Genomic DNA, 19,242 nt, shown 5'->3' on the forward strand with positions numbered 1-19,242 from the left:
TGAACGGGGAGACTGGTGGCTCTGCACAGCCTGGCTTGACCTCCTCCAAGCTCTGTGCACCACATGCCATCCAGTGGACTGCTGGCCGTTAAGGGCCGAGCTGAAAATACTGAAGCAAGATTTGTTAATGCAGCTCTTCAGGAAAGTGCTGGATTAGCCTGGATTAGCAGCTGATATTGTGGTTGCACATAATGAATTATGTAAAATGGTCCTGTTGGTGTAAAGCAGATGTCCTACCACATGACTTCAGCTGCAGGCACAGCCAGGAATAAAACAGAGTGGATTCAGTTAGGGGGAGGATTAAAAAAAAAACAAAACAAGGAGGGGGGGTATTTAATATACTTCTCAACGTGCACCAGATCATATTGTTTATTCCAGTGATATTTGACAACACCACAATACAACGATTTCATCATGGGAAGCAAGAACCAGTTCACCACTTAAAATTAGGGGAAACCAATTTCCTTTGCCTCTCTGTTTACAGTTACATGACTCAGGAAATACCATATGAGCCTCCAGGAACAGCAATCAGCTATAGCCACTCTTGAAGAGATACTGAAGATACAGTCTAATAATTTTCTATTTAAACAAAAATGCTTTCACCTAATAAGATTACTCTGTGCATTTTGATAACATGCTCCCCTTCCGAGTTAGGTCTTCTATCAACTTAAATGAACCCAACTGCCAATTAAAACAACCAGCACAGAGACATTCATCAGCCGACAGGAATAAATATAGGAAATCAACCACTGGGAAGAAGGAAAGGCAGGATAGCTAATGTTTTCAAAACAAACATAAATGAGATTAATTTAGATTGAAATGTGGTCAGCATACCCTTTAGATAATACACATGAAAACACATATATTTGGAGAATATGACCTCACGGTCCAGCAATACCAGTTTACCACAGGCAAACCTCACACAAGCAAACACTTACTGATGTAAAAATATATGATGAATAATTTGTCTGTGGTGACTAGATAAAATGGCAAAGGCAGCTAGATACTCCATACCATCAGTGAAGTTAAATCATGTGATTTAAGCATTCAGAGAAAAGCCCTTCCTTCCCTTCTACTGACAGTTTTGGTAGATGGACCACTCACAGAGACCTCCCCAGTTGCTCACCGCTACCAAGATTTCCCTTCTTGAGAAACCTCATAAATGATCTTGCCAAACACAGCCACAAGTTCCTCTAAAGCTTATACTTTAGGTCTGCCACTGTCTGGAATTAGGCTGAGACATAGAATTGAAAATACACTAATATCACTCCGGCAGTATGTGTTGTCAGAAGAGGGAAGACAGGCACTCATCTTCATCTTCTGTGCTGCTGCTGCACTATCCAGCAGCAGGAAAAGTGAGAACTTGCTGTGTATTTGCCCGACATAAAAGTGGCAGGGCTTTAGGGGAATGTACCAAAATGGTTCTAGCCCTTCTAGAGAGAGATTCCTCCCTGTGAAAAGGATGCACACCCTCCACTGGGAAATTCACTTACTGATCACACCAGAATCAAACCTCTTCCTGCTCTTTCAGCACTTACATTTAGCCATCAGATGAGATACACAGACTGAAACTCCACTGCCATCCATATCCACACATCATTCTTCTATTCCTTCAAGTTATACAATTTATTAGTAATGCCGGTCATCTAGATAAGATCGGTCTATGGATGAAGAACAGCCAAAAAATCTGATGAGGCTGGTGGGAAGAATACAGAAATAAAAAGACTTGGTGCTTGCTTAGTTCAGTCTGCGCTTCATGCAAATGGGACATTCAGTGCAGAGTCCAACAGAGACTCTACATATCCTTGCCCAGCTGATGATTTAGACTCGATCACACACACTCTGAAGTAGGTTTATACACATTACTTGGCACAGGACTAGGGAAGAAGCATAACATGGCAGAAACAAATTAATGGCTAACTAGCATGGGGAACAATGCCACCATCCACACAGCAGTTGTTAACCAGCCAGAAGGCTGGTTAAACAGCAGTAATCCAATGTTGTTATCTCACACCTGTGATAATTTTAGCACATGCAAAGCAACAAAAAAAAAAAGATAAAAGGGAAAGAGAATGCTCAACAGTTTGAGCAAGACAAAATCTTCATATCTGTCTGTTAAAATAAATTGTGACAAACTATTTTTCCACTCCTTCAAACCCATATATTTTGGATTTGATTTTTGCCTTTTAAATTGACTGTTTTCAGAAGAATGTATTTTACATTTTCAAAGAAAAAAGAGTGTATTATTAATGCTGCTCAGTTCAGAATCTAGATATTCATCTGAAAAAAAATAATAGTATTTTGATTGGGAAAAGATTTATGAACAAACAAATCAAATGGCACGGAAGTTGCCTAGAAATGTATGCTGCAGCATTTTATATTGCAGCATTTTGAGCTGCCTATGAGCTCTGTACATTTAGGTGATTTTCAATGAAATTCAGCACACTATGTTGCAGGCAGGGAAGCCTGCCAACAATTTTATTTTTAAGATGCAGCAGCTACATGAACCATTTATGCCTTCAACAACTAGCAACTTCTCCCTCAAAAGAAAAAAACCACCACCTCAAAGCTCAGTGCAGATCTGAGTTTTGTTTTCTACCCTTGCCACATGATGATGTGGAAAAGCAGCAAGGATTGACAGTGGACAACTACTGAGATCTGGCTGTTTTCCTTTGTTCTTCTGATTTTAATGTCCTCATGTCCAGAAGAAAAAGTGAAAGACTGAGAGAATTTACTTTGGTGACTGCCAAATAAATTACCACACACCTATTATTTGATGAGGCCCTAACAAAAACAGAGATCTTGTCTGACAGCATCAGGAAAACAACGGCATTTGCCATCCTCTTCAAAACGGCAGGGTCCTCTTCTGTACCTCCCAGTTATTGCTTTGGCTGCATGTCAGTCAGCTGGTCCTCTCACTGCAGAGATGGCAGAAGTCTTGTCAGCCCATTATTTATAGAACACTACAGTGGAGGAGAACAGGCTGTTCCTTAGGCTTCCTATGGCTCACACTTCCAGGAAGAATTGCACTTACTGTACATGGGAAAAAAAGAAAGGTGGCTTGTCCAATTCCTCAGTCTGGGACAGACATGGCCAAGTTGGAAAGCGGGAGGGAGGGCTGGGGGTAGAAAAAAAAAAATTAAAACCCTCACAGCAGCTACCGAGCTAACAGACATGATCGACTGTGCTATGGGAAAGAATGCCTCACTATACACAACAGTGGGGAAAGCAAATGTCCTCCTTGTGCATCTCTGGGACGAAATACATCATGACTCCCCACTTGAGTCCCCTAGTATGTACGCTAAGATAACCCACATTTTTAAAACCAATATTAGTCATGTCAAACATTTAAATACCCTCCAATGCTCACCCTTTCATAATAAGGCAGACTACAAGATTGTTTTACAGTTATAGTTTTTCATCTGTTTGGAAACTGTCAGATTCTTATTTTCAAGCTTCTTAGTACCAATCAGATTTCATATTTTTTTTATCTGAAAACTGGGACTCCAAGTGTTTGTAATAGCAGGAAGAAGGCAAGCTCACAGAAGTTTTTGCAGGAAGTACAAGCTTATTTCCACTATTTCAAATAAATCATCAAGTAACAGGCTTATTTCCACCACTTCAAGACAGAAGCCTTAAGAGTTAAATTACATCTGCCAAGTTAAATCATTATATCTGATTATTTAACACTGCAGTAGAGGAGTACTCCAGGCTTCCTAGACAAGAAGAGTGAACACTTGCACCATGATGCAGAAGTAATTAACCAGATACACAGTAAAACTCCTGCTGCCAAAGGGTGGAACCGTGGCTGTTTAGGCACGCTCTGAAACCCCAAAGGACTCTCAAGATTACTAAATGGGCATGAATCTAAGAGTATCTTACAGAAATAAAGGTTACAGATTATGCCAAAACTAGGGATCTGGGACAGGTTTCTAGCAGTATGATACATGTATTTGCCCTCTGTTGCACATACAATATCCTCACTATAATTCTATCAGCTGCACAAGTAACAGCTAGGCCTTATTTATGATTCAAATATGTCCAAAAATCACATATTTGAGCAGATTAACAAAAGAGTACTTACCTGATTTCCCACCGTACTTCTGTAGAGATGATTTGGACCGAACTCAAGATTAACACTTAATGATGGCCACTTCTCTTGACTACAGCTTCAAGCAAAAAACATTCATATATACATGCGCATAAATGAAAGCATATTCAAACATATAAATTAGGAGGGCCATTGCAGTGGATGAATTGCCAGGAATTCATTTGTTCTGATGTTGTGAAAACAGACAGGACAAAATGAAACAAGGCTAAAGTAAAGCAGTCCAACTGAAATGGAGGGAACCCTCCTAACCAAAAAAAAAATCTGAATTCACCTATTATTTCTTGAAGGTTGATTTGGATCTTTAGCATTAGTTCCTACCATTTCAGCAACCAGGGTATTTTATTTTTTTTAACCGCAGACTAAAGGCAACTATGATTTATATTTTCTTTGATTCCAAAAGGGAACTTTCTTAAATAATTTCTTTTTCAAAGGATAGTAAAATATCTCATCCAAACTCACAGATTTCCCAGTTTCCTGATACAGATTGAGACTCAGTGTTCATATGCTATCCTAATTCTCAGGCCAGTCTTACATTCAGGCTTTCTGGTGGTCCAGTCTCTATGGTCACAGTTGTGAAAAGTCATTTACTGCCTCAGATGTTGCTGTAAAACAAAATCTGCCTAGGTCCTATTGCCCTTTCTATCAGACTTTTCCAGTAACTTTCTGCCATGTTTGCCACTACAGTGGTTCAGAGACAGCCTTCCTAGGAACAACAATATACATGCAGATGGGTATCTGAGAATCCAGATAGACTGCACACATCACTTGAAGCAGTTCCCTAAAAAGATCAAGGGACATAAAGATCAGTAAAACAGGGCTTTGACTAATAATAGTCAAACCACTACTGAGATGAAGTGAATCAGATCTTCAGAGAGCTCTAAATTTTTTCAGACTTTCTATACTGCTGAATGTCTTTCACAAAGTCAAAATAAGGAGGAAAAGGAGGACACTGACTTTGGATTCAAGATAGGAACTACCGAAGTCTTAAACTACAGACAAAACACCTTAGTCGCTTTAGAGAAAAAACTGTAGGATTTAAAAGTATGTGCCTAAATATACTGACAAAAAGGAGCATTTTGGAAATTTTTACTTGAACAGCTTAGATTAATCTTGGCTAGAAAGCAGAAGCAACACAGGTAACCAGTTATAAGAAATAAAGACTGAAGAATACTTAACACCCATTTCTCCAACAAATCAATGGGCTAGAAATCCTGGCAATTTATTCTGTGATTGACGATGATTTTTTGTGTTCCTGGGGATACGAGCCAAGGAATTTTTGGGTCTTGATGCATAGCAGCCTGAACAAAGAACTCCCTCTGTGTTTGTAAGAGTGCTTGCTCTTCCTATTTGCTGTTTTGAGATGGAAGAGCACAATGAAAGTTAACAGCATAGACTGGGGCACAAATTATTTTGGTAAATTACCTCCGGCAAACAAAACCATCCTTGCTTTGGCTGGCTAATTCCAGAAAACTCTTGTTCAACTACTGGACCAAGAGCACTATGGAGTCCTGTGAATGGCAAAACTAAGTCAATTGTGTGTCCTGGAATCTCTATTACATCTCTTCCTGTAAAATTATGTTCTCCACAAATTTCTTGCTTGACTTTTAAACAGAATTATGCCAAGACTTTCCATTAACTTCAAATATACCTATGAAATATTTAAAAAAATATCCTTGTAATTGCTATATAATAACTTAAGGCAGCCACTTAATACTCACTGTTATTGAGTAACCTTTAATTTAATGAGCCCATTTCAAGTGTCTCAACACTCAGATTACAGAGCACCAGTTCTTTTCCTCAAAAACCACGCAGTAATCCTATTTTTATCATATCCTTGGGTGATCAAGTAATGCTTCATTGTATTTTAACCTAAAACACACTCTGAAAAGGAAGATATCATAAAGCCAGTCTCAAATGGATTCAATCAAGTGCCTGTCATGAAATTAGTTTAGTTAATGATTAATCTTATCTATATTTCCTTTTATATTAAACATTCATTTGCTCTGTGCTACTAAGAAAACAGCAACAAAAAGGACTTTGGTATTTTCTTTTACTTTCTCTTTTCTTCTCTGTGCAAAAGTCCTATATTTTCATTACAAGACCAACTCAATAAAAACAAAATACATTTTATTCCCCAGAATGCTTTATTTTAGCAAGCAGATTATAAGCTATAGTGTTGAATGCTGAAAGCTGGTTGAATAGTTTACCACTGTCAATTCTGCCCTAAGGATTCCTGTATTCAATTAACCGAGCTGGTGGAATGAGATATCCAGGTAAAACATAAGACACCTCTTTTTCTTTTTTGTAAAGAAATTCTGCTGATGCAATACACTGACACAGAAGATATCCCAGTACTGGATCAGCTACAGTGATATGACACTTTGTGACCACTGGCAAAGGAGAAGTGCAAACAGAGCATGGAAGAAATCAGAGTAAGAGCGCTTTATTTTTTCCCCACCCCAAACTATCTGTTTTATGGCCCAGCTAGTTACCTGTAAGAGAACTGAGAATGAACAGCAAGGATAGCTTGTCAACAAGCAAAGAGGCTGGGAGTACATAAGAACTCCACTAACGACTTCACAGTCATCACCTTCCCTTTCACAGTAAGCTCAGGACAAGCACTAGCCTGTGCAGAGTTTCAGTAGCTTGCCCTGCTCAGCACTCACATCAAGTAATCAAAATATATCAGAACCAAGAGGACTGCTTAGATGTGAATCGACAAAAATAGGACTAGTGTTGCTCCAGGCCAGCCACAGCAGTGCAGAACACTCCTGCTGCTGAGTCACAGCAACAGGGAGTTGTGAGTAGGTGTGAAGCAGTCAGAAAACTGCAAACCTACCACAGGATGACAATTGTCAGAAATGACTAGTGATTTTTACTATAAAACAGTTTGTGACCAGTGCAAAAATCTGAATGCTGTCATTTCTTTAAAAAAGATAATGCTTGGCACCTTTGGAGATCAGGTCCCTTTGGCTATGGCAGGTGACTATAAAGCCACAGTCACTGTACCTGTGAAATACAGGAGGTCAAGATGACTCAATGTGAGACATCTTAACAGGACTTACAGCTCATGTCCAGCTACTTCCTTTGTAATAAAGATGCCAATTTAAGTACTGAATCACAGGAACAAGAACCTATTGAAGGGATCCCAGACTTTTTACTACAATAGAAGGATCCATTTTAAATCAGATAAAAAATGATGGGTTACATGGAGGGGATTTGCTCGAGCCATGACAACACCATGCAGTGAGAGATGCTGCATGTTACATGGCACTGCTCCAAGACCACATGATTATTCTTCACATAATAGAAGTGTTGAACACTCAATAACTCAGTCTTCTGAATGTCATGACACTCCTGGCTGTGCAACTCAAATAAGTACTGACTGGCAAGCATTACAGAAAAAAAGTTTCTCAATTTCACCAAGTACACAAATCACAACCCTGGATTTTGCTGCAGAGATCACGCCTGCTAATCTCATGGAAAAGAAAGTCATCCCCCACACTCTCCACCTCCTGCCAAAGTTAGGACACCAATAGGTGAATTTAGCAAATATATTAAAAATAAATTAATTGGATCAGAACATTTTCAGACATAGTTCAGGACACATTTGCTTCTATAAGGAAAGTGAGTTCAAAATTTGTCTTAAAATAGAAGTCCTGAGATACAGTCATGGCCAGATGTGGAAGGAAAACTGCTTTTGGTAGAAGATGCTTTATACATTGCAATTAAAAAAAGTTGAACTTATTAGATACTTGAGATATAAAACTTAAAGAGTGAAAGAAATAGTGCTTGTCATCCCAAACCAATAGACTACTTTGATCTTGTGAAGGAAAAGAAAGATAGAATTCACACCACACTGTCATTGTGGAAAGAGCTACCTGCATTTACCCTGGACACACCAGTGAAGTGGAAAATTCAAAGCAACTGGAATTTCTAGCTTTTCTGCTTCTAAAATCACAGGAAAAGCTTGTTTTTTAGAACCATAGCATCTGGATACACTGTGCATGACTTCATAGATTGCTTTTACCCACTGAAAAGGAAAAAAAGACTAGAAATTTCATAAAATGCTTTTCAGCCATTAGGACTTGCTTGATACTAGATTTGTTGAAACATATGGCATAACACTAACTCCTAAACAGAGATATTTATTAAAGAAAATGGGTATAAATATAGATCGAAATAAACAGCTTTCAGCATGAAAAACTCTCCAGCTCTACCTCCTTTGTTTACCCATGCTAGCTCTTCCTTAGAGCACCGTATACCACGCAGATAGCTACTGGCTGAACTTTTTTTTTTTTTTTTAATTACTGCAGATTATTGTAAAGCACCATTACTGTTTGCTTAAAACTGATTTAATACTTTCCCCTAGTGCTGACGGCTCTGGCTCTCACTTTTCTAAGAACAGTCTTTGGCTGTCATGTCATGCCTGCAGTGTTACTTTTAATTTGCTATTATTTAACTTAATCCATTCCACTTAAACCAAGCGAGGCAAAAAACCACCTGAGAACCCAAACTATTGCTTATTCCAAAGGGGTTAATGATAAGGAGGAAGGATAGACTGACTGCTGGCATGGGCAATGGCTTAGAGATACCTGTTCAATAAGCAGACACAGCACTGCCAACTGGTTGACTCACACCTACTATAACGGACTGAAATAACTACAAATGAGCTATTGAAATGTAATTTATAGCACAGTATTGTTTTAATGTCAATCACTGATTTGCATTAAAAGGCAGTGGGTTAAACTGCTGGAGCTCAGCAATGAGAGCCCAGGGACAGGCCAGACTACTGGGGGTTTTAACCTCTTTGGTCTTGCTATTCCCACCCACCAGCCAGAAACAAAATATTTAGAGAACCCAAGTTCAACAGCTTGCTCTGTAAAAGTTTTGCCATGAGTTTTGCATGTTTCACTTGCCAGTTTTTTGAACCGACATAAGCAGCACTGCAGTGTTTCACTGGTATATTGGGAGCAGGGGAGGAATACTGCTAAGGCCTGAGCTGCTCTGGAAATAGATATGTCCAACACCAAGAGAGATGTAAAATGTACATTTGCAACAGAACTATATCACCATTCAAAATTTTACAGGCATTTTATGCAAGTTAAACCAAATGACTGGGAGTAAATGCTTGCCTTACCTCAGCAACCTGACTGCAGTCCCATGACAGCATTGCAGCAAGCAAAAGTAATTGATGACTTAGTCTTATCTAGCAACCAATTTTTATTTTTTTTTCTAAAATAAGAGTGGGTTTGGAAGGATTGGACACCTGCCATTTTCTGTCCTTCACTTATTGCCCATCTGCAGCTGATAAAAGTGTTGAAGTATACAAATAGCAGAGGGAAGAAAAGCAGCAAAAGCAGAGCAGCAGATATTTTCTTTGATTTCCACAGTTACTGCAGACATAAATTCAGCAAAAGGTGCAACTTCCTCTCTCTTACAGTTTCCTTAGTCTAACAATTCGCAAAAAAAGCTAATTCTAGAAGAATGGACTCTCATTCTTGACATCAAGGGCATCTCAAAGGTTTCAACTTTTAATGTAAAGTGAACTTCAGTAATAACTTCACACACAGGTATAGCAGAACTCTGATACAGAGCTGCAAAATCCCAGATGCCCAGACCAAACGAACACTTAATCTTTAATTTATAAGGATGTGGATGTAAAGCAGAAAATCCCAGGCCCTCGGTAGACAAGACACAAGTTTAAGACTCATGAGACAAAAGATCAAATACCGCCTCTTCTCACCTAAGGTGTGACCTACAGCATCTTAGATTAGAAGAGACCTAATTTATCTGGAAGCTGCATCTCTCCACACTTGCTTTGCTTTAAGAATTATCTAACAAAGTGAACCTGACTCTGCCCTTTATTTTATATGCAGACAGTTCTGACTGAAGAACAACTTTTTTTGTTTGCTTTTTTAATAAAACCAGGAAATACACATGGGTTTTTTCCTCTCAGAAGACTCAGCTTGGTAGCTGGGGCAATCCCATGGACTGTGGGATGCTGCCACACAGCACAAGGACTTTAACTGGATTCTCAGGTGAATGCCCTAAATCAGCAGAATATCAGCCACATTCAAGTGGATCTCTCCTAACTACCTCCATCCCCACACTGGGGGGAGGAGGAAGCAAATAGGGCTTATTTTACTGTCTTTATTACCACAACAATGGAAACAAGTCTAAAGTTAAGTCCCCAATGTACATTAAAAGATCTGTTAAATTCATCTTGTGGCCTCTTACTACTAGCATTTACATCATGAATAATTCAAGGCTGCTCCTGCTGCAGAGGACAGTACTCCATCATGGGTGGTTTGCCCAGCCTACACTGTGCTTTGCAGTGGTATTTTTTAATCTGTGTTTTGTATGCTTATAACAACTTAGTGCATTTGTTTACTCACAAAAATGTGACCATTTAGACATCAGGAACCTAAACCATTTTAAAGACTTGCTATTACAGAAGAGCTAACCAGTCTGGAGTACATTTACTATGAAGTAAATTTCCTAGGCAACTTAAACTGTAAATCTTTTTTATTATGACTGTTATCATCTGATTCTGTGAGTTATAGAAGAGATGGCATTCAGTACGGGTGGGCAGAAGAACAGCGACATGTAGAGAATTCAAGAATAGGACATGCACATCTTTCAGATTTTTTTCCCCTGCTGTCACACAGTAAATCTGTCTGGATCTGAAGCTCAGCCCTCCCGCTCTGTCCTCAAAGCGGATAAAAGCGACTCCATGATCACTTGATTCTTCACATGATCTCATGATTCTTACGACCAAAGCAGAGCCTGAAAATCTCTCACTAAAGCATGACCCAGGGCCTCAGACAGTCCATGTAAACACTTTTGTATCTCATCCTGCCAGTTCAGTATTTTCATTATGGCTTTTAGGTACTGGTGTTAGAACTAGCCAAAGCAAGGCTCAGCTCTAGACATACTCCCTTGCAGATCCAAAACCTTGCTTGCTTTGTCCCCTCACTTTCTTTTGAGACAGATTTTTAAACACTTGCTCCAAATATGGACATACCTAAAGAAACACACATTTAGGCATAACTGAGAAATAGTCTTAACAGTGCCTGTTAAAACTAAGAATCCAGACGCAGCCTGACCCAGAAAGCCCTTAAACTGCTGATTGCTAGAAGCTACAAGAGCAGTCAGGAGAGTTCTTGGTGTTCTTTCTTCAGTACTTAAAGGCCACTGTAGAGAGTAAGGATAATTGGATCTCATTTGAGAGTGTGCTTACTTTGTCTCATCATTAGTCATATCTTTTGAGGACAGGGACCATCTTTTTGGTCTGTATCTTGTTTTGTGCCTTGTATACTCAAACAGCATCAAGGAACAGACCAAATTCTCAACATGGGAGTGGGGAAATGACCCTTTTCCACATTCCGAGGACAAAGAAGAGACAAAAGTCTCCTTGACATACCTAAGATCTAGCCCAAATTTTTAGTATTTTCCTTTTTAAAGATTTGAGTAAAATCAGGTTTACAGTTTTTCTTACCACATAAGTCACTGTAATCCCACCAATAAAAAAAGGAAGGGAAAAAAAATCTTAACAAAAAAAGCTTAACACACCAGACAATCAAAATAAAAAATGTTAGATTATGAGAAGGTCAGAATCTCTCTCATCAGCTCCAGCTCTTGCAAGCTAAGCTAAGTGCACAGCACTACAACATCCCCCTGACACATTAAGGCCAAAAGAAACCAACACACAAATGTGCAAACTCTGGGAACACAGCAGTTTCTGAACCTACCGTCTGGCTGAAGCCAGGAATCTTTCTGGAAGACACTTTTCACACAAAATCTCCAGGTTCTCCATCAAGGTCTACACACAGAGCCTGCCATATACTGATGATAACCAGAACCAGAGAGACCTACAACTGCCTTCAAATTCATCACATGAGGAACCTTCTGTTGAGATCATTTCTTCAACTCTATTTATTATCAAACTGACCCTGAGGATTCTGCCAAGAAGAGGCTGAAGCACAGCACTTTCACTTCTGGATGTCTTCTTATGGCAAAAAGTTCATATCTAAGTGACTTGCTCACAACAGAGATCACGCTCCGCTGGACTTCTACTGATAGCCAGATCTCCGACTGTAACTGTGGCACCTACAAATAATATGTCTGTGTAGGAATTTGACCAATCCTTGATTAAACATTACTGAATGCAAGTGACAAGCATATTGGACATAGTTGGCCCATTTTTACCCAATAAAATTCAAGATTATATATGCAATCCACTGATTTTTTGTAAAGACCATAGTGTACTTACCACAGAACTAATGCTTTTATTACCTGGAAATATCAATCTAATTCTCTATTCAGGGAGCCTTTCTACACAATTATGATAAAATTGTGCGTTTTTCTTCCCTTCCTGTAGAGAAATAATCTTTTGGCCTGTGGTTTCAAATCCACTCGCTCCTCTGCATTTCTTGGCTGTTTTTAAAAATTGTATTTATTACAGCTATGGAACTGATTTTGTGCCTTACAAATTACTGATTGTTTGCCACTCACTATGCCTCAACATTTAGACTGGCACTTATTCTCTATCTGAAGCTATTAATATAAATGCAGATAAGAAAGACTTGCAATTCTAGCAATGACAAACCAGTGTTGAATTGAAGGCAAAACTCATAGTAAGCCAGGCAGTCTTGCCACAAGGCCTCACAACACAACAAAGAAACACAATATCCAAAGCAGATTTGCACATTTACTTTGAATCCTTTAATATCATCTGCCTGGCACCTTGCAACAACTGCTATGTTTCCTATTTCCCAATAATACAAGTAGTCCTTCTGAGGCTGGTAGGCATATTCGAGAAAGGTTAATATTAACCTGTTAAAAAGGTAACTATCTGCAGCACCTTTCACTATGCAAAGCTTCAGGTCAAACACTTGTCAGCAAAATGTAAACTCACCTATGGATTTTCTCAGAAGTAGAACTATTCTTGGCAAAGCTCAATGAAATGTTAAGCCTCGTTTTTTGTTCAGTTCACATAAACACCTCTCTCGGAGACCAGACATTTCATAGTCAACAATTATGTTCCCAAAATTCTTAGGTAGTGGTCACAGGCACTTTAAGGAACTGTCAAGAACCACTCAAGAAATTTCCACACACATCCCAGAAAATCACATCTAATGCCCCGAACTAATGTTCTTACAATTACTTTCTAAAACTGTAAGTTCAGGTCTTTTCAGTCACTTGGTGGTGGCGTGGATTTAAAAGAGGAAGCAAGAAAGAGAAAAGACAACTGGATTCTCCCCTTCCTGTCCCTCTCAAAATATCTCAAGATTAAAAAAAATCAGGGTTTAAAGGTGGAAAGGAAAAGTCAGTTATTTAAAATACCAAGATTTAGTAACAAAATTCAGATCGTGCACTTACTGGAGCAGAGGCTGTATGTGCTTGCAAAGCCTTTAAAACAGCAGAACTTTAATGTACTAAGATCCAAGTCTCAGGAGAGAAACTAATAATTGAGGATTTAACTTACAGGTAAACAAAAAATTTACACTTCTGTGCAGTGCCAAAGATATCTACAATTCCTAAGCTTTTGTCTTCTGTAACAGAGGCTCATTAAGTCTAATTTTCTTAAACCAGAATGATGTGGGTCTATACTGTTATTTTAAATATTATTAAAAAACAAAACACCACAGTTCTTTTCCTGTAAAGTGCATTTCAATATTGTAAAACTTTATTCTTTTCTTCCCCCAATGTAAGAACAACTCCATCTTCCTTCGCTTAAAGGCACCAGATTCAGACAGATTTAGTCCTGGGTGACATTATGCCCATAAGTAAGAGTTTTAAGCAAAAATAGCCTATAAGAAAAGAAATTCCTTGCTTTCTACTCTAGTGTCTTTAGAGCCAATAGCAAGGTAGGCATTAAATCCCTACCAGTGTGCAAAACAAACCAAAACCACCCACACACTGAAAACCACTTTCTCAAGATTACACTGAATACTCACATCTAATACGGAGTTTGGGGATGCTTATGATTCTCTTTGTGATACAGGAATTTTGCCACTTTGCCATGAGATTTTTGGCCCGTATTTTGCACCACATACTACATACAAAGTCATGGACGAGGTGCATACTTGAATCAGGACTACTTCAGGAAACTTAAGACTTTCATTCTGGGCTCCTACACATAGAAATTTATTATAAATTTAGCAATTGTTATGACCAAACTATGAACACTGAAACGAACTGCTCATTCAAACTATTTCCTGTAGTTTGCTTAAAATGTTAACTTCATCATGAACTTAAGAACCATAATGCAATCTTAAAGCAATTGCTTAGAACAATTCAGCCATGCAACTGTATCTTTTTCTCAGTTAATAAATAACCCCACTGTCTTAAACATAAGCTATGCATTAGAGAAAGGTATGTGTTGCTACCCATTGCCCACATCTCTTCATAAATTGGTTCCACCCCATGCCAATATACACAGATCCAAATGGAGGCAGTCCAGAAACAGTGCTTCTCTAGTATATAAAACAGCAATCACAGTTAACCTCAGCAATTTCGTAATGCATTCCATCTATTCCTTAACATACACTGTATTAAACGTAAGCAATAATGTCACACACAAGTTATTCCTGTACAGGAGCAAATACTTCCCTGGCCCACACAGAGACAGACTGGAGTGACACCTGCTGTCTCGCATGCAGTTTTAGGAATAAGATTTTTAATTTAGCAGCCATTTTGATTAAACATATGCAATGGATTGTCTTAACACCTAAAACCAGGACACGTGCACTCAGCTCTGCTCAGAACGCCGCTATTCTGTTGAGCACTGATATGAAGAAGCCCTTGAAGAGATTTTACATTCACAAAGACGTCAAGTGCATACAGCATTTCTTATTGACACTACAATATTTCAGTACTCAAAGGAGGATTTTACACAGCAATTTTCATTATTAAAAGTCTAAACTAATTTCTCTGCTGTTTTCCTTTGGAGTTGAATAGCTTATTTGGAAAGGCCTGCACAATACCAATAATCCAGACTTTTTTTTATTTATTATTTAATACATGGGTCAATTGTCCCACTCTTAAAATTTTGTATTATATTCTTCTAATTACCAATACATATAAAACCATTTATTCTAAAGATAAGAGACAGCAGGGACATCTCCAACTGTCTTAGCTACTGCCTGATTAATCGTCTCAGCTGAGATCAACTTTCAAGAGAAGTGTTCCCAGCTGTGGAGCATTAACATATTTGAGTGGCCAGACCAAACACATCAGTGCCTGTGTATAATACTGAAAAAGCGTAATTTAGGGACAAATTCATACAAGTACAGCAACAGGACAGGCAAGACCTGATTCAGTAAAGATATCTGGACCAAACATGAAGCATGGAAGTCAGTGCAATACTGATCATAAAACAACATGACACTTAAGCGTTACAGAGACAGACAGTTTCAGGAGCCACTTTCTAGGATCATGATTTTGAACACCCCAAAAGGACTCAGGTACAAACTAACAATCTAATTTTCCTTTTCTCAACTCTGTTGGCTGACCTCAACAAAGAAGAGGCCAGGGTTAAGGCACCAAAACCAAAGCGAAGAGTTTGTCCTAACTTTGTTAGTTACAGAGGAAACATTTGCAAAAGGCTGGCATAGACATATGCCATGCCACATGCACCCCTGTTTAGTAGGCACCATGCTGGTGCAAATTAAATACGGAAAAACTCACTTTTTGGAGTCACCTCATGGACTGCAATACTCATACGATGACAGAAGGGCTGTGGGTCAATCCTCTGCCTAAATCACATATGTGCTCATATCCTCAGATCACGCTTGAGGAAAGCTTTATGGGTGCAGGTAGGTGGTCTTCCGACCTCCAGCCAGGGAGGCCCACAGGAAGTGGCTCTTGGGCCTTTTCCCCTTTTCAAAGGTATTAGGAAGCCATCTCAGCCTTCCCAGAAAGTGCAAAGTTCCTCAGTCCTTAAGTACAACTTTGAACCTTGTTTCTCCACAGGTAGGTCCCAGCGATCTACCTCAGAGGAGCATGTGGATCATGACAGGCACCCTGTCACACCTGCTCTAGGTAACAGCCACCTACAACCACACCTTTACACCATCCACAGCCAACAGAAGTTGGGATTTTCTTCACCTGGTTTTCGAGGTCAGCCCTTTTGGCCATTTGATCTCCAGAAGCGGCACACGTACCTCCTTACACACTCACTGCACAAGCCATAAAAAAAAAATAATAATCTTGTTTCTCCCAGCACCTCCTCCAGGATTAGGCTTTGCTAACGTCTCCAGTGCTCTTCCTTAGCTCTTTCACCCCCTCCTCCAAGTTTCTTGAAAATTTTTCCACACCCTTTAACGACGACGAGAGGGCTCACAGACGGCAGCCTGTGAGGTACTTCAGAGGCGCCAGCAGGAGGGGCTGTGCAGCGCCCACAGGGAGAGGCCGGTTCTGGCCAGTTCCAGCCAGTTCTGGCCAGTTTCCGCTGCTGCACCACAGGGTGCAGCCCAGCCCCTGAGCCATGCCATAGGCCAGGCTGCAGTACCTCTGCATAAACAGATTTAAGAAAGGGCAAAACGCTGCTCAGCAGCGAGGAGTGAGGGGAGGAAAGCAGGAGAAATGCAGTGGAAGGGCATTTACCTCAACCCAGGGGGTTTCCACCCCGTTTTGTCCCTCAGTCCGGGTGAGGCGGGGAGTGCAGGAGCAGCTGGGCAGGCACCTGGCAGCCAGCCACAGACTGCCCACAGTCGCCTGCAAAGCACACCTGTAATGCAGTCAGATATATCAGAAACCCCCGAAGTCAAACCCCACTACAGCTCAGGCTCCTTGGGCACACGGACAAGGAGTCATAAATGAGGGCATAATAGTTTTGCTTCTGCCTCTCTAATTCACAAAGTCTTTCAAGATCTGGAAGTACCACAGTCCCAGCAATTCACTGAAAATCATTCCATCGTCACTCTTGAGTAACCATCCATCAGCAGGTCCTTCCTAGCCCCACACACAGGTGATGATGCAGAGGCTCTCCAAGTCATCACCAAAGACTAGGGAGCTCATTTTGTCCCTAACCTCCTATTTTTTTTTTACCCAATACTCACCAGCTCTAACAAATCAGATGAACAATATCATATGCCATAAGGCAAAAGATACTAAGGATAGCTTTTAAAGATTAATGACAGGCAACGTACCTTCTCTACTTCCAAAAAGACTTAATGGTAATAAAAAGAAAGTTCTGGATAAGGAATAGCTGTTGATGGTGTAGTATGCTGCCACAGAAATCCTTAGCAGACATCATGTAATACTGTCATAATAAGAAGCAGCTAGTATTTATTGTGTATCCAAAGAGCGCTGATGTTGTCATGAAAGAAAACAAGAAAGATACTAGTAATCAAGTCTGCAGAAGCCAAACAGTACACAGCTGTGGCCTTCATGGCACACGATGAAAGCTTGAATAAAAGGTTTTCATGTGCAAGCAGATTTGTAAGTTCAAGTTTATAAAGATGTTTGTAATAAGGTATGAAAATAAAATTCTGCAGGAGGAATGTCTACCAGAAATTTGTAATCTTAATGTAAAACTAGGTCAAGAATAATGGAAATCAGCACAGTTAAAGATACAAAGTGCTGAGCCCCATCCTGGAACCTATTCTGCAATTAATTTTATTGGTGTGCGGACTAATGACATGGTGGCTCTATCTACATATACTATGACTATATTTCTGCTTCCAGCATAAAGAATAAACTTGTACATATGTTTGAGCTTACAATGTGCACGACTAATTTATACAGTGTAATATATATAGACAAAAATAAAGGTATGTAACTGAGAATTTAAGATCACAGTGCTACTGGCCAAGAAGTTATTTATTAGTACTGTGCAACCTGTCTCTGCTGACAAGTGGGTAGAAATAACTCATGTTTACATTACCGGATAAAAGCTACTACAATTCTTAAAATAAACACTGTAATGTGACTAGCAACTGACTTCTCAAAAAGCCAGTCTGCACAGATTATAAGCATGCTGGAGGCAGTCTTTGCAATAAAAACAGACTGTTTCTGCATCTTCACAACCGTAGTAAATGCAAATCCAGTTAAAATTCTTCCCATGACATCAACTGACTCACAGATACTGATTTTTTCCAAGACTGAAGAATGCAGTACTAACATGACTCAGTTCACATGGCGCTGCTGAAAATGTGACAAATACTGTATTTTGCTTCTCAGCACAGCAACATAACGGCACAAACAAAATTCAAAAGTTCAGGTTTTGGGTAAGGTGAATTGTTTTGTGGTTGCGATATCCCATGCAATTTTTTTCTTACAAGCTTTTACAACAATAAATACTCTCTTCCCTTTCTGGGACAGATCTAACATTCTAACAGCTGATTAGCCTAAAAATGCCCAAACATTTCTGAAAGAACAAAACCCAAAATAAATAATCAGTGTTACACTACCAATACAGCAAGCAAACTTATAAATCTGTTTCTACCTTGTTTTCAAGGATTAGCACCTATGAGCATCTGGTCTTGAAACACATGCAGAGCACAGACTCTGAAGACATACATGATACAGTAAGGGTTGCTGAGGTAGATGTCTGACAATGCTTCTCTTGCAGTTCAACCATTTCTGCACAGGGCCTGAAGGTCACATTTCTCTGGGTGTGTGTACTGAAGATGTAAGGCAATAAATTAGGTTACTGTTGCCGGAATTTCCGACAGAAAGAAAACGCATCCACGTTCAATATACAAAGGAGAACAGGGGAGTTTTACCTAGTACACTAGTTTAAAGAGTCTACATAAATTCTGGCCAAAGTTCCCTTAATAAAATTTTAATATTTTAGCAAGGATTTGAGTTTGTTTTGAATTATCTATTTCTTTGTTCCTCTGAGTTCTTCACATTACATCTGGATCTTAGAACTCTTCAGCCACAAAGTTCTATGCCTTAAGAAGAGTTATCTTTGTTCCCATTTTATAGATAGGAAAATAGACAGAAAAAGACTTCAGATATGGCTCAGAGTGAGCCTACAAATTCACAGTTCAGTAGCAGAATCAGTAAAAACCAGGTATTCTGCATTCTTTGCCAATGCCAAAATAGTAATGTTTAATGGTATGTCTACTTGAAATAGGACACAATAATAGAAATAGTAAAGTTCCCTAAAATGATCA

This window comes from Falco peregrinus, chromosome 11 (assembly GCF_023634155.1).
Source record: "Falco peregrinus isolate bFalPer1 chromosome 11, bFalPer1.pri, whole genome shotgun sequence".
Classification (NCBI taxonomy): domain Eukaryota; kingdom Metazoa; phylum Chordata; class Aves; order Falconiformes; family Falconidae; genus Falco; species Falco peregrinus.